The following is a 13,597-nucleotide window of genomic DNA, read 5'->3' as shown; positions in this document are numbered from 1 at the left end:
CAAATTACAAAACAGAAATTAGCATTCAGGAATCTGATATGAGACCATGTCAGGAAAGCCACACATTGCCAACAGGAAAGACCACTCATAAAAATCAGTTGGAACACTTCACTTCTTCCAGCTTCTACTGTGAGAATGCCCAGCTACTAACCATCCCCATACAAAATAAACCAGCTTCGACTGAAGTTTGATTTTTGACCCGATTAGTCTTCTTCCCAAAGCAAACTCTCACTAAACTACCAAAAAGGTTGCAGTCAGTAACTGGCCAATATAACCAGAGTCTTTAGCAAACTTATACAGCTCCCTCCACACACAGAAACAATCCTTTCCATTGTAAGAACCACAGAACTGTCTGTGCTAAGTCAACATCTGAACAAGTCTTAAGATATCTACATAAATTAAGCTCGCATCCAGACCTGAAGCAGCAAATTAGGACTCCCAAGAAAAAAAACAACATATTGCCATCCTAAAAAAATCAGCAGCGGCTCTTAAATGCCTGTGAAAGCCCCCCAGAGAACAGACCTAGCTAGCTTCTCACACTCTGATAAAGCACCACAAAGTGCCTCAGCGGGGTAACAAGGGGGAGGAAGCAACAGAAGCAGCCCCATGAGTCCATGGTGGAAGAAGCAAAGAAGTTTGACAAAAAGCAAATTGGCCAGAAGAGATTTACTCTAGGAACTCAGAGCAAGGCAGAAAAGGAGGAGTCCCAGGAAGCAATGGGTTGAACTGATGAATCTGCACAGCCCCCCCAGCATCTGCCCCACATTCTATTTCAGATAAGACCCTTCCCAGAAACCCACAACCTTAATTCATAGCTGAAATGAATTATACTGAAATGAAATAAGCTGAAATAATGACTACCAAAACATGGATTTTGACTTACTGTTACATTCACATCTGCTGGCTATGTACATGATGGACTCGAGAGAGAAGAACCACAGGCCCCACCTGAGGCAGACATGCTTACATAAACTTAAATCCAAGAAGACCCAGGAACAATTGAAGGCTCTTTTCACTCCTTCATGTTTCTCCTCTTTCCTCTCCCTTCCCCACGTACGTCTAGTATAGAAGAAAAATTATTAGAGATGCAATAAAGAATCTAATTACACTGGGAGTACAACAATGAAATACACAAAGATTAAACATTGCTAGTACAATTACTTCATCTATCATGCAACGCAGCATTAAACCTACCTGTTCATTACCATAATTTGGCAACTGAATCAACTGAATCTTAAAAAAGGGCCCTGCCAAAGCCTACAATATGCGAGATGAAACAAGGAAGAGGAGGAGGAGGTGAGCAAGATTAAGTAATACCAAGAGATCAAGATAAGTCGGAGATGCAGAAATTTATCTCTGAGAAGATCCACCCTCTTCTGGAGATCTGCATGCTAAAGTTTCAAGAAAAAACTCAGTGGGAAAAAAAAATTAAAAATCCTCCATTTGTAACCAAGTTGTATGTGCCTAGAACTGCTAGAACCTGTTAAACACAGCTGCTAGACAGACACCCCTGCAGATAGAACCTGTATCAGTGCAGTGGATTTTTAATCTATTCTCAGGCTTAGAAAAACATAGTTAATGAGGACTTGGTGACTAGCCAGAGCACACACGTAATGCAAAATACAAGTACTGGCTTTCTGCCGTTTATACTCTGTCTTGTAGGTGTAATTCCATCACATTCCATCAGATTTGTGAACTCCAAGCATTACGTTACCTGCAAAAGGCAGAGTCTTCCATGATATGGGCTCCATTTACCAAATTAAGGCAGAAACACAGCAGGGCTCCCCTCTCCTAAAAGCATATGACATTTTAAGAAGCAGTGCATTACAAATTCCCCCAACAGGTATTGAGTCATTCAATACCTGCTGAATTTGTCTTCGTTCTATCTCTCCTACCTAGGCACACGCTCCATAGTCAGCAACAAGAAGAGTGAAGTTCCTTGTGATCATAAGGAGAAGAGCTCTGTCTCATTTATATTAAAGATATACACACTTTTGATGAGTTTTTCAGACACAGTGGATGACAGCTCAGCACTGCCAAGGATAGGCACTGGCTATTCCTGGGGAAAGAGCTCAAAGAACATGAAGCTCCTTGTGTGGAGCATTCTAGATCACCTGTGTTTTAAGACAGAGACTGTATATCCTGCCAAACCATTTTAGGCATACCACATATGAAAGAAAGCATTTTAGGAAGCTGGATGGCATTTCTTTTCTGTTCATAAAGAGTGACAGACCATCACAGTCCATAAATTTTCTGGTACTTCATCTCTAATGCTTGCTAGTGAAGCATTTGGCAGTACAGGGAGCCAGGAACTTGACTCATTTTAATTCATGGCTTATCATTCTGCAAAACTACTTCACCACCCACCAGCTTCATGCAATGGTTGTAATACCAAAAAGGCAAGCAGCACTATGCTGTAGAGAGAACCTGCACTTGCATTGACATTCTGCAGGCATATACCAGATAGCTTTTGAATGAGTTTTACCCAGCCTTTCAGCTTCTATTTAGTGCCCTCCATGCGTTGCTGGTAGTTACTGCTTCTGTTCAGAGCAAATCTGAGGTACTTTGGCTGGTCCCCAGGAATTAAGTCTGTGCCACAGAAACTCACTGAGAGCCAAATGGCTGAAAAGTAGCAAACTGAAGGAAAGCAGCACCAGTCTTTGTGGTAGCTGGGTTCAATCTCTGCTTTTGAGGCTGATCTGTAAGGTCAACATCCTTGAGGCTTTGCTTCATCTTCTGCATGGAACAAACATGGACTGCAAGTGAATATGAATTGTTTTCACATCCTTAAAGTGGAAGACATGAAGCAGTGACTAATTAAAAGAACCCCTTGTCAGAAAAGCTAAAACACCAATACCCTTCCCAGGGTCACTCAGTCTGACGCAGAGATTGATCAGCACTGCCCTGTGCTGGAATTCGCAGCACGCGAGGCTCCTAGAGTGGAGCAGGTTTGAAGCATGAGTCTCTACCAAAGTAAAATTACTATGTGTGCAGCTCACGAGGATTTCAAGGTCACCTAATTCAGCTGTCCCACACCCATGATAGCTAAGTTTCTCCATCACCTTTAGCTCTTCTTCATCAAAAACACTAATTTCTTATCCCCAGCTCCCTTCTGACACAATTTTTGCAAGGCAACACAAGGGATAAGCAGAGACAACCAGAATTTCCATTCTTTGGCCCCTCCTCACCCCTTGCCCACAACTCCTAAGGGTGCATTATCCACCAGGGACCCAACCCTCTGGTCCTCAGTGCAAGAGCACCAGACCCCAACACTTCCTACAGGCATCTGCCAGGATCTTTTCAAGTTTTTTCCAGCAACAGAAATTTCACAACTCCCATTTGGCAACCAAAAGCTTTTTCCAAAGTTTTCTAGCACCTTAAATCTCTCCCTTCTGCATCTTAAATCCGTAACTTCTTGTTCCCTTCACACCAGGCAGGGAGAGCATTTCACTCCCTTCTCTGCACCAGACTTTTAGGTGCTCTCTACACAGTATAACATTAATTCTGTCAGCCTTCTTGGTGGTAATGTTTTCTAGACATCCCTGTGAATTTTTTCACTCTGTTTTTCTTACAGCCTTGTCCTTAAGGAAAGGTGTTTCTTAAAAGGCGATGCTTTTAGTTGCATGCCATAATCCAGCTCATGGCAAGAAGAGAGGATCATGTGTCCATTCACATCTGGTGCACTTGCTTTTCTTCTTGTGAGGTCAGAAAGAAGGGAAGGGTTGGGGCTGTTTTTACAACCACATAAAATTGACTCACATTTAAGTTTGCAAACTGCTAAGTGGAAGCATTTTTGTTTATTATCAAACCAGGTATTTGGTAGGAATACAGGCAAGCCTAGGGCTTTCTTAGATGTTTTGCCAACCTAGTTGTGTTGATGAATAGCATTAAAGAGGAGACTCCAATACTAGTACAAAGGCACAAATGAGTGTAGGCACTGACATCACCAAAACTGAGGCTGTTGTGGCTGATCTTATTTAAGGAGAGGGATTAAGAGCACCAGCAGACTCCTCCCTTTCAGACTAAACTGCAATGCCACTAGAAAAGATGCTGCCAGCGTTTTTTCAGGGTTGATACTCCTATTGCACCGTGGAGGAGCAAGGAGACAAAAAGACAGGAGGAAAGCAGCAGGTTTTTTCTGCCCTGTGATAAAGTGCTTGCACCCAGGAGCACTCTGCTATTCCACTATTCCCCCCCATTAGATCAGGCAGGAACCTGAACACAAAAGAATATGACTCCATTCCCTCTTCAAGCACCCAGAGCTCAGGAAAGTTAATGCTGATGACCAAAAGGAAAAGGACAGGCCTGCTGGAAGGGCAGAAAATACAAACAAACAAACCCCACAACTGTAAATTGGTCATTTTAGGTAAACCAGTAAAACCAAAGTATCTTCCCATGAGGTTCAGAAGGGGGGCTTACAAACACCATAGTACACTTCAGATCATTCTTAAAGCTTTTTAGTCTGAATCCATCACTTTAAAAAGCCACCTCTCCCACGTACCTCCTTGTCACAGACCAACAATACAGCAGACATTTCCCTCCAAACAAATTAAATCCACTTTTTCTTGAAGGGCACCATACTTTTTAAAAGGACATTAAAAATAATTATGCTAACTCATGTATTGGCATAAATTAAAGAGAGACCATAAAATGCCCGATTTCAACTTGCTTATATATTCAATTAAAAAAGCCGTCTAGGCAAAGCTTTATAAATTGAAACTAAGGAAATGCTCATCAAACCAATCTGAAACCCACATTCTTTTCAGATATTTCTTCAAATTTTTCTGAAAAATAAGTCTTCACTCTGCATTATAAACCCAGATCATGTCCTCAATGAGCGTGCCTTCCTTCGCAGCAGAAGCAGGTGTGACAAGCATGCAGTGCTAATTTCCAATGCAACACCAAGTGTGGTAAAGCTTGTCTCTTTCCTTCATACAGAAACTCATCCTCTGCCTTTCTCAGACACAGCAAGCCAAGTTATCCACAGATAACCCTACCCAGTAGTTCACAGCTTTGGGATCCACCAAGACAGCTTTTGAATTGGTGTTGGAAGAATCAGTGCAGATGGACATAAAATACTGCCTTTCCATCCATAATACCTTGAAAGAAAATCAAAGCTTCAGCCTTCAATAAGGATGCTTGAAAAATGCTGAGATCACTGTATTTGTAGAAGATGTTCAAGGTTTGGTTTTGCTTTTTAAGGACATGAAAAAATTGACAGGAAAAAATGACAATGCAAGAGAAAAAAAAAAAAGCAAAGCATTATACAACTTTCTTTTGCTGTACAGAGTTACAGGCACATTAGCTGAAAGAGGCAGAGCTCATAGTGGGTGGCACAGAGCAGGTCGTATTATTTCAGGGATGACGATCACTGTGTAAATGACCCTTTGGATCATGGAAAGCTACAAATCCTGCTTTCCAAGCTACTACATAAAATTCCCTTTAATATCACCACCACTTTGGTTAGCTCTTCTCTAGCATATTGCTACTGAAAAGCCAACATACTGCTCCAGCAAAAGACTGGACTATACTGTAAAAATTCTGTAACACACAAGTACACTAAAACTTTTCAGCCAGTAAAGCTTCCTTCCATATTGATAAGCTTTCACTAGCAACTTAGAAATTTAAAAAAAGAAAATTATCATAAAGAGGTCTTCTGCACAGGCACAGCTGCATCCAGCAAGCTCGCCTGCAGTGCATGTGTAATAGCAGAAGCATACACAAACGTTTCAAGGGCACATCTTGGTTCTGAGAGTATGTTCCAAACCTTTTCCATGAGTAAAGTTATGTTCCTCGGTTCACAGCCTGCAGTACAGGCCCACAGTACAGCTGCAACAAGCAAGATGAAGCAATGCCATTTTTAACAAAAGTTTTAATTTCAAATGCAAGGCTGAATTCCTTTTCTAGGACTGAGCCAGGACTTGGGCAGCAAACAAGCGTGCCTGTACCAGGTCAGAGCCAAAGTCCACCCAGTCTCATGACATATCCCCCAGCAGTGGCCAGCAAACAATGGCCAGGGAAGAGCAGAGGACGAGGGCAAGCATATTGCAACCCCACAGCTGCCCAGCATCCAGTGACTTGGAGCCAAGGCACTTCCTCAAGGTAGAAGTAGTGCCACTGCCTCTAGAGCTCGGCTTCAGACACTGCTTTAAGGTTGTCATAAAACAAATGCAAATTCAGTCCCTTCAGAGCGGACAGAGGGAGGGGGCTTGCTGAGTGTGTTTTTTTAATGAGTATTTGGGCAGGAAAACTTGAAAGGAATCCAGCAGCATCTGGCAGTTATAGGTCTTTGTGCCATCACAGAAAGACAGTGTGGCGAAAATCACAACTGGAGAGTTAAGCTAGCCAGTTCAGTTTCCACCATCAAAAAGAATCTTACAACAGAGGACAAAAAGCAAATCAAATTATTCAAGGTACATCGTATTTCAGATTAAAGTGATCTCAATTCTTAAGAGATGACATAAACATCCTTGCCACAGTGCTAACTATATATGAAACATCCATTTTCAAATATTTGTCCTTTCCACAGGTAAGAGCGATACCATACACAAATTCAGCTTACAAGTTTCAGAGGCGCTAGTTATGAGCAGAGACTGCTAAAAGGCATGGCACTCTGGATTTCAAGGAAAGTTGGCCATGGGGTGGCCAGGAAAGCAAAAGACAAGATAAAAACCTCAAAACACAAAATTCCAAGAACCACCTTGATCCCATTATCCCAGTGTTAAGGATAATTCATTGGAAATGGAGGGGGGCAAGTCAATAAGGGCCTGGAATCTGGCCCAATTCCCACTGCTGCTTATAGTTTTAGCCAAATTTATGGTACAGGCAAAGCCTCTACTTTACAGGGAAAATTAATTTTTAAAATCCTTGTAATAGAGATGAGAGCCTCATGCTCCCTAGGAAAAGAAGGGCTCCAACTCTCTGTGCTGCAAGCAACCCCAGGAAGCTGTCTGAAGAATCAGAGGTCTCACCCTCTGCGTGAACACCCGAACGAAAAAAAACAACGCTCAGCAGGCCTAGGCGGTTTGTGTCACAGCATTTTCACTGCACTCAAGAAATAAAAACTTTTCTTTTGGTTTCAGCCCTCTCACAACTCGCACCTAAAGCAATGGATTGCTACATGGCTAATAATCCAAAGGCCGTAGGCACCAGATGGATGTGAGAGGAAAAGTTCAGCCCAGACTTGCTGGTAGGGAGCCCAAGACTGCAAGATGGCCTTTAGAGTGAGGAGGCTCACAGAAAAGTACACACCGTGCAGCACAACATTGGATCAATCAATCACATCTCCAACTGGGAGACAGACACTTGCACTAGGCATTAAAGATGCATGGGTCAGCTCTAGAGCTGCACATCTCTGCTCAGCCAGAAAGAGCAACAGTGCTGGCACTGGAACCTGATGGAAGGCTACCAGTCAGACCGCTAGGTTTAAAAATCTACCGTTATCACAGAAACTCATCATAGCTCTGGTATTTAACAGTGTGTTAGCCATTATCAAAATTAGGGTCCATAAGCACCCTATATCACTACCAGGAACTTGAAAGCTGACCCAGGGGGAGAAGACTGAAAGCTGCTAACACTAACCAATCATATGAATTATGTTAAGAGGAAAGATAGGCTCATTTTAAACCAGCACATAATGCAGACATTTCCACCAGCACGCTCCCCTGAAAAGACCAAATCTGCATTTGAAGTACCAAAAAGTTTGAATCTCCAGGGGAAAAAGCATTATTTGTACAATCATGCTCAGGCAAATCTTGCAACAGTTATTACAGACACTGCCTCCCCAAGCCATCTGCTGTGGCATTTATAATAACTCCCGGAAGGGCAGCAGGCAGCACCAGTGGAGAAGAGACACACACACCTCAGCAACCCAAGCCAAGCTGTGCAGGAAAGCTGCGATGCTGCTCTGACCCGAATGGGACCTTATGTCCCAGTTATCCTGACCTCCTTCAGCTTACAGATACCTCCAATATTCATGCAGCAGAGGAGACAGCTGGGTCTGCAGCTTTTTCAGATCAAAGGGAGTTAAGAGCTCAGCCTCAAGGCAATGCGTGCAACCCTGAGCAAGCCCAGACTGGGAAGAGCCCAGTGGGAAGAGTCCAACCAGGACCTCATTCCACAAATCAGCAAACTTGTGCTCTGATGGCAATCTGAGCAACCCAACTTTCACACACAGACAAATTTTACAGACACCAACACAGCCAATAGCTCTGTACAACTCTCCCCCAAGATGTGATGATTGAAACACGGGAAGAACAGCTCAGAACAATCTAAATTCATCCTTTATGAGGATGCATAGGGTCCAGCCTGATGTATGCTGTATTTCATCAGTACAGCTAGAAGAGGCAGAAAAAAATGCTCACACACCCCTTGCTCATACAGTTGCAAGTTTTAACAGCAGGCCAAGGCACAGGCACTTTGAAAATCCCACATTCACAGTACAGCTGGAGACAATGCCAATGAATTGTTTTGCCATCCATAAAAAGTTACTACAATACTCACTTGATAGGGTTGTCACAAGGATTATTTAACATCTCTGAAGAGCTTTGAAGAAGAAACAGGGCCTATTGTCCTCAGTACCATAGAATTTGGAAAGATCTCACATGAATTTTGCATAACCATGCATGTGTGACAGTTGCAGCACCAATATATTACTTTTCTCCACAAAAAAAGAGTCACAAAAGCTCATTTACTTTGGGCAACACTTTAGTCAGAAATGTATTTTGGTTTGCTTGTTAATGTATCCTAAGTAGATATCAACTCTGAATATTTAATTAATAGATTCAGGTGCTGTTTCTAGTCTTTATTCATTAAGGGAAACATTGCAATTTTGACAAAGAACTCAGTTTGGGCTGTCAGGGCTCCTAACAAACACACTATAATTACCTAAGTAACGCTAACACATGAGAACAACAACAGGGGGAGAAAAAAAAACGTAGCTGAAAATGTCACAGAAATCTCATTTCCTTTACAGCAAATGAGAAAGTCTGTCTGCATGGGGAAGAGGTGCTACACACTGAAAGAGATCAATGCCGTAACGCTTACTCTGACCATTTAAGAGCTCTTAACACTGTAAAGGTTTTTAATAGTCCTTTCTCCAGGACTATGCAAATACACAGGAGGTGTAGATTATAGATGTTCTGCCATGCATTCCACCTCTTTTGTAAGGAAAAGTTCTATCATTTCACTCTAAATGTGATGCCCTTTCATTCTCATATAACATAAGGAGCTCAACACCTGCTTCAAGAACAAGTTGGGGTTTTTTTCCTGGGCAGTCTCAAACTACAGTGGTAATCACAATTAGGCAACAAGGCTGCAGCCAGGGTGAAGGATTGATCTGGCTGAGAAAACTACAATATCCACTACACAGAGCTTCAAAGGATCTTTAAATTCATTGGGACATGGACCACATCTTTTGTTTGGAAAGCAAACACCACGTTATTGATACTACTGCAAGATAAACAACAGTATTAGAACTAGTCAGTACAGCAGCATTCATTCCCCATGCAAGATGTGACAGAAAAATTCTTCTCTTTATTTCATCCTAGCTCTCTACCAAGGAGTGGCACCTACGGATGCACAAAAAACAGCATTGCAGTAGCAGTCTTACAGAGCCTAGGTCTCAAGTTCCCCAATTCCCAGGGCAAGCAAGAGCCCAAAATTACATGATGCCTGCTCTGCCTACAAAATACCTGAAGGAAGTTGTATGACTGAGAACAGCTTAAAAAAAAAAAAAAAGGGGGGGGGGTGGGGGATGGAGGGAGGGGACTGGAGGGCAAAGGACAAAAAAGCAACACTAGCAGCTGGGCTGATTTAGCGATACTCAGCAAGGAGATGTACCATCTATCCAGCTTTCCCCAGGCTGACGACAGATAGAGATCAACAACTTTATGGGAAAGTTCAGGGTGCTAAGACTAGACCGACCCACTCTTTAAAGAGGCATGAAACAGAAAGGTGAGACTGATCAGCTCCTTTGACCATCAGTCTGATGGGCAGCATCCTCACATAGTCTGAGCTGTACATTGCTTCTATACAGTTTTCCTTGTCTTTTCCCTGGAAGGTATCATAATCTCCACCCAGCACTTCCTTGGTAGTACACCAGGGCACCCTAGCAAAGCCGATCACCACACTCCCCCTAAAACTGTTTGGGTTTATGCATGGGTTTACAGACAGAGTACCCGTGGCTCTCTGTTTCTTTTTACAACACTGAACACTCATTTGGATAAGGAAAAGAACCCAAGCTTGCTGCCTCTCAAGATGAAAGTCCCATCTACTATGCAATCTACCCCAGACACAGCCAGACAGCAGAAGGAGGTGCTGTTGAGAAGGACTAGATCCAAAGGCAGCTCTCCCAGACTGGTCTTTACAAAAGAGATAAGCATTTATTTAATTTTTCCTACAACTTTTCTGTAACAGCTGTTAAGTGCCTAGCTCCTCAGCACTGTCATGGCTTGCACACTCCTAAACGTGTCCAGACTCAGAGGCACAAGGCAATTTTACAGGTAAATCATACATATCCATGAATTTTAGAAGCATCAAAGAAAAATGTGCAAGCAAGGGTTTCTTTCCTTTTTATCCATTTGAAATTTGGACTTCTGCAATTAATAAAACCAAGCAGGAAGCAGAGATTATTCATTTGGTGCACCAACAAATTAAACACTTCCTAGATTATTCTGATTTTACCTGTAGGTATCCTAGCAATAATCAGCTCTCAACTTAGACGCTGACTCACTCCTGGAATCCTGACATGATCACATATCAAGACATCAGATTGATTGTCATGTAACACTTTTAAGAGTTTCTTCATCAAGCACATGACAGAGGCCTTGGCAATAGCATTTCTTTTTCTTATCTTGTGTTAGCTGATGTAATAGCTAAACAAGAAATTTAGATAACACCTTCAAACGCCTCTCCATTCTCTTCCTTTTAGTTTTACTTAAGAATATGGTACCAATTATTTATTAATAACTACCCACAAGCAAAAGTTCCCCGGTATTAGCCTGAAACACAAGTGTAGACAGAGAATCCTTGTTACTAAGGGCTTGGTACCAGAGGGTAGTGGAATAGTCTGAAACAGAAGGAAAATTTTGGTTCCTTTTGCTTTTTGTAATTTCTTTTGTTCTTTATCTTCTAATACTCGAAGCATCGATTGCCTTGTCACCTGCTCTTTGTTCAGGCACCAAGACTCAGTATTAACACTAAAAAACCCACTGAAAGAAAAGGACATTTTTAGCCTTTAGGCTAAAAGGACGTTAGGGATGATAACTACATTTCTTTGCCAGTATCTTGGCCATTCCAATAAAAAACTGCATTCCTATAAGCCGAAGGAGCAAGACTGAATGCAACCTTTCTTCAGGTTTTCTGTATTTGCATAAAGTGTAGAACAGTCTATAATAATCTATGGCTATCATAAATTTAGTATAGGTGAACTCAAGTCAGTTACCAGCAATACTTCATTGATACTGATTCCCCACCAAATGTAAGCCTCAAATCCAATTATTCTGTAATAGTTTTGTAAGTAAACAAAACACCATTTAGGATTTGAAAACAATACATCTTTCTGCAAAGAGAAGCAGAATGAAAGGAGAAAAAAAAGAAACTAGCACAGGACTATGCAATAGTTTCATTTTGTAAGAAGATTAAAACAGGGCGGAAAGCTTTGGCTGGGAAAAGAACATACATTTTCTGCTAGCAGAGTTCCCTGTAATTATAAATGGAATGTTGTCCTGTTTGTTAACACAACGCTTCAGAGATAAAAGAAATCACACCAAGAAGAGGAAATAATATCCTTATTTCTGTCCAACACTACTTCAACTAGAGCCCATTCTGATTTCAACCCCTGTCAGGTACAACTCATTCACCCTCAACCAGGCAATCTGCAACGTCTTGTTAAACAGCAGCACAAAGTTTTGACAAGGGGTCCTGCCTTGGTAATTGCGCTCAGTGGAGACAATCTGGTCAGGTGTTTTTCCTGTGCTTGTTGAATTCAAGCTATATTTGGAGACTAACTGTTCTCTATTCTGCTTTCTCCAATTAAGTGTGTGCATAGGGGTAGTGAGGTGAAGGTGGGAATTAAGAGAGAAAGGGATAATGAGACTTCCTTAGAGTACGTAAGATTGCCCTTAAAAAAGGCTGAAAAAAGGGACTGAATGTAAATGCACATAATTTTAATTGCAAAGATTCAGTAACAATAGATGGGAAGAGCACACAGAAGGGAACCGAAAGCCAAGGCTCCTGTGAAAGTTACAGGAAAGACCAGAACATTTATGTTTAAAATCCAGGGGCCAGAATTGCTCATGGCACCAGGAGCTCTGTGACAGCCCAGTGCTCAACGCAGCAAAGCAACTTTGCTGCAGATTACAACAACTCGATTTAGCTTCAGCATCTCATACACAGCTGCAGCCTTGAAAATCACTGGAAACTGCATGGGTTTTGTAGAATCAAACTTAAAAAAAAAAATAAAATACATGTATCTATCTGTGATTATGTTGAACTTCACCCAAACGACCTGTAGTTCAAGCACAAAGCCAAAAGTGAAGAGCTTCACCTCAAAAGAAACACTGCCAAGACAAGTGGATAACTTACCACTTGGGAGAAAGGCCATGAAGTTTATTTTGGACTTGAAATTAATGAGGTTGATATACCATGATGAGCTAATGGGATGATTATCACTTTGAAGAAGGAGCAGCAAGATTACTGCAAGCTCTGCCACTTTCTCATTCCACACCTGCTCTCTGACTAATCTAGGAAAGGAGATGAAGACTAAAAGAAGTAAAAATATCGGAGGGGAAGAAAACACAAGTGGGGCATCAAATAGGGAAGACTCAAGTCTCGACACAAAAGTTCCCTTAGAATACACGGTATTAAAAGCTACAAAGGGATAACCAATGCGGTTACTGATTTAGAAGCCTGCACATTATTTTATCAGCTTATTAAAGACATCAGCACCATCTGAACAGCATCCAGGCACAACGACATCCCGTTTGGTTGCCTCTCACAGATCAATAAGGGTTTTTGCTTTTCTCCATTTTGCACTAGCAAGCCCTGCACCTCGGCACAGCCCGGCTCCCCGAAACGGGCTCCCCGTCAATTCTTTTTTTGCTTCCAGCCGCTCTCCCGACTTTTCGCCCACCCTTCGTCCCCTCCGGCTGGCCGCAGCGCCCGCCCGCCAACCCTCCCGGCAGCGAGCCGCCAGCCCGCCCCTCCTTCCCCCCGCGCCCCCGCCTCACCTCGGGAGGGCGGCGGGGGAGCTGGGCGAATTCCCGCAGCCCCCTCGCGCCGGCGGGGACCCCCGCGCCCTTCCCATCCCGGCTGGGCACCCCCCCACCCCCCTCCCCCCGGGGTGCCGGCACCCACCGGCCCCGCCACCGCCGGACCCAGCCGGGCCCGGCGCGTCCCCGCCTCTGGCCGCCGCAGCGGGGGCCGGCGCGCTCGGGCCTGGCGAGGGGCGCCCGGCGGAGCCGCCGCCCGCGCCCAGCCGCGGGGGGGGGAGGGCTGACCCGGCCGCCGAGGGGCCGAGGCGGTGCGGGCAGGGGCCGCCGCCCGCCTTCCCCGCATCCCCCCCCCCGCTCGGCACCCGCGCCTCGCCAGCGGAGCG

The 13,597-nt window shown here is 43.5% G+C and overlaps 1 protein-coding gene across 4 annotated transcripts in view; it reads right to left on the bottom strand.

The window, feature by feature from the left end:
• The window catches only part of AGPAT3 (1-acylglycerol-3-phosphate O-acyltransferase 3), a 92,133-nt gene that overhangs the window by 77,288 nt on the left and 1,248 nt on the right, over window positions 1–13,597 (bottom strand). Inside the window, exon 1 of one of the 4 annotated variants that reach the window (XM_051617393.1) lies at window positions 884–904. The exons of the other annotated variants lie outside the window; for them this stretch is intronic. The gene's annotated coding sequence lies outside the window, so the exon portion shown is untranslated. Of the gene's footprint in view, window positions 1–883; window positions 905–13,597 lie in introns of those variants that run through there. 4 annotated transcript variants of the gene reach the window in all.

Source organism: Apus apus, chromosome 1 (assembly GCF_020740795.1).
Source record: "Apus apus isolate bApuApu2 chromosome 1, bApuApu2.pri.cur, whole genome shotgun sequence".
Taxonomy (NCBI): Eukaryota; Metazoa; Chordata; class Aves; order Apodiformes; family Apodidae; genus Apus; species Apus apus.
Note: the sequence above shows the minus strand (reverse complement) of the source record. Positions and strands in the feature narration are given on the sequence as shown.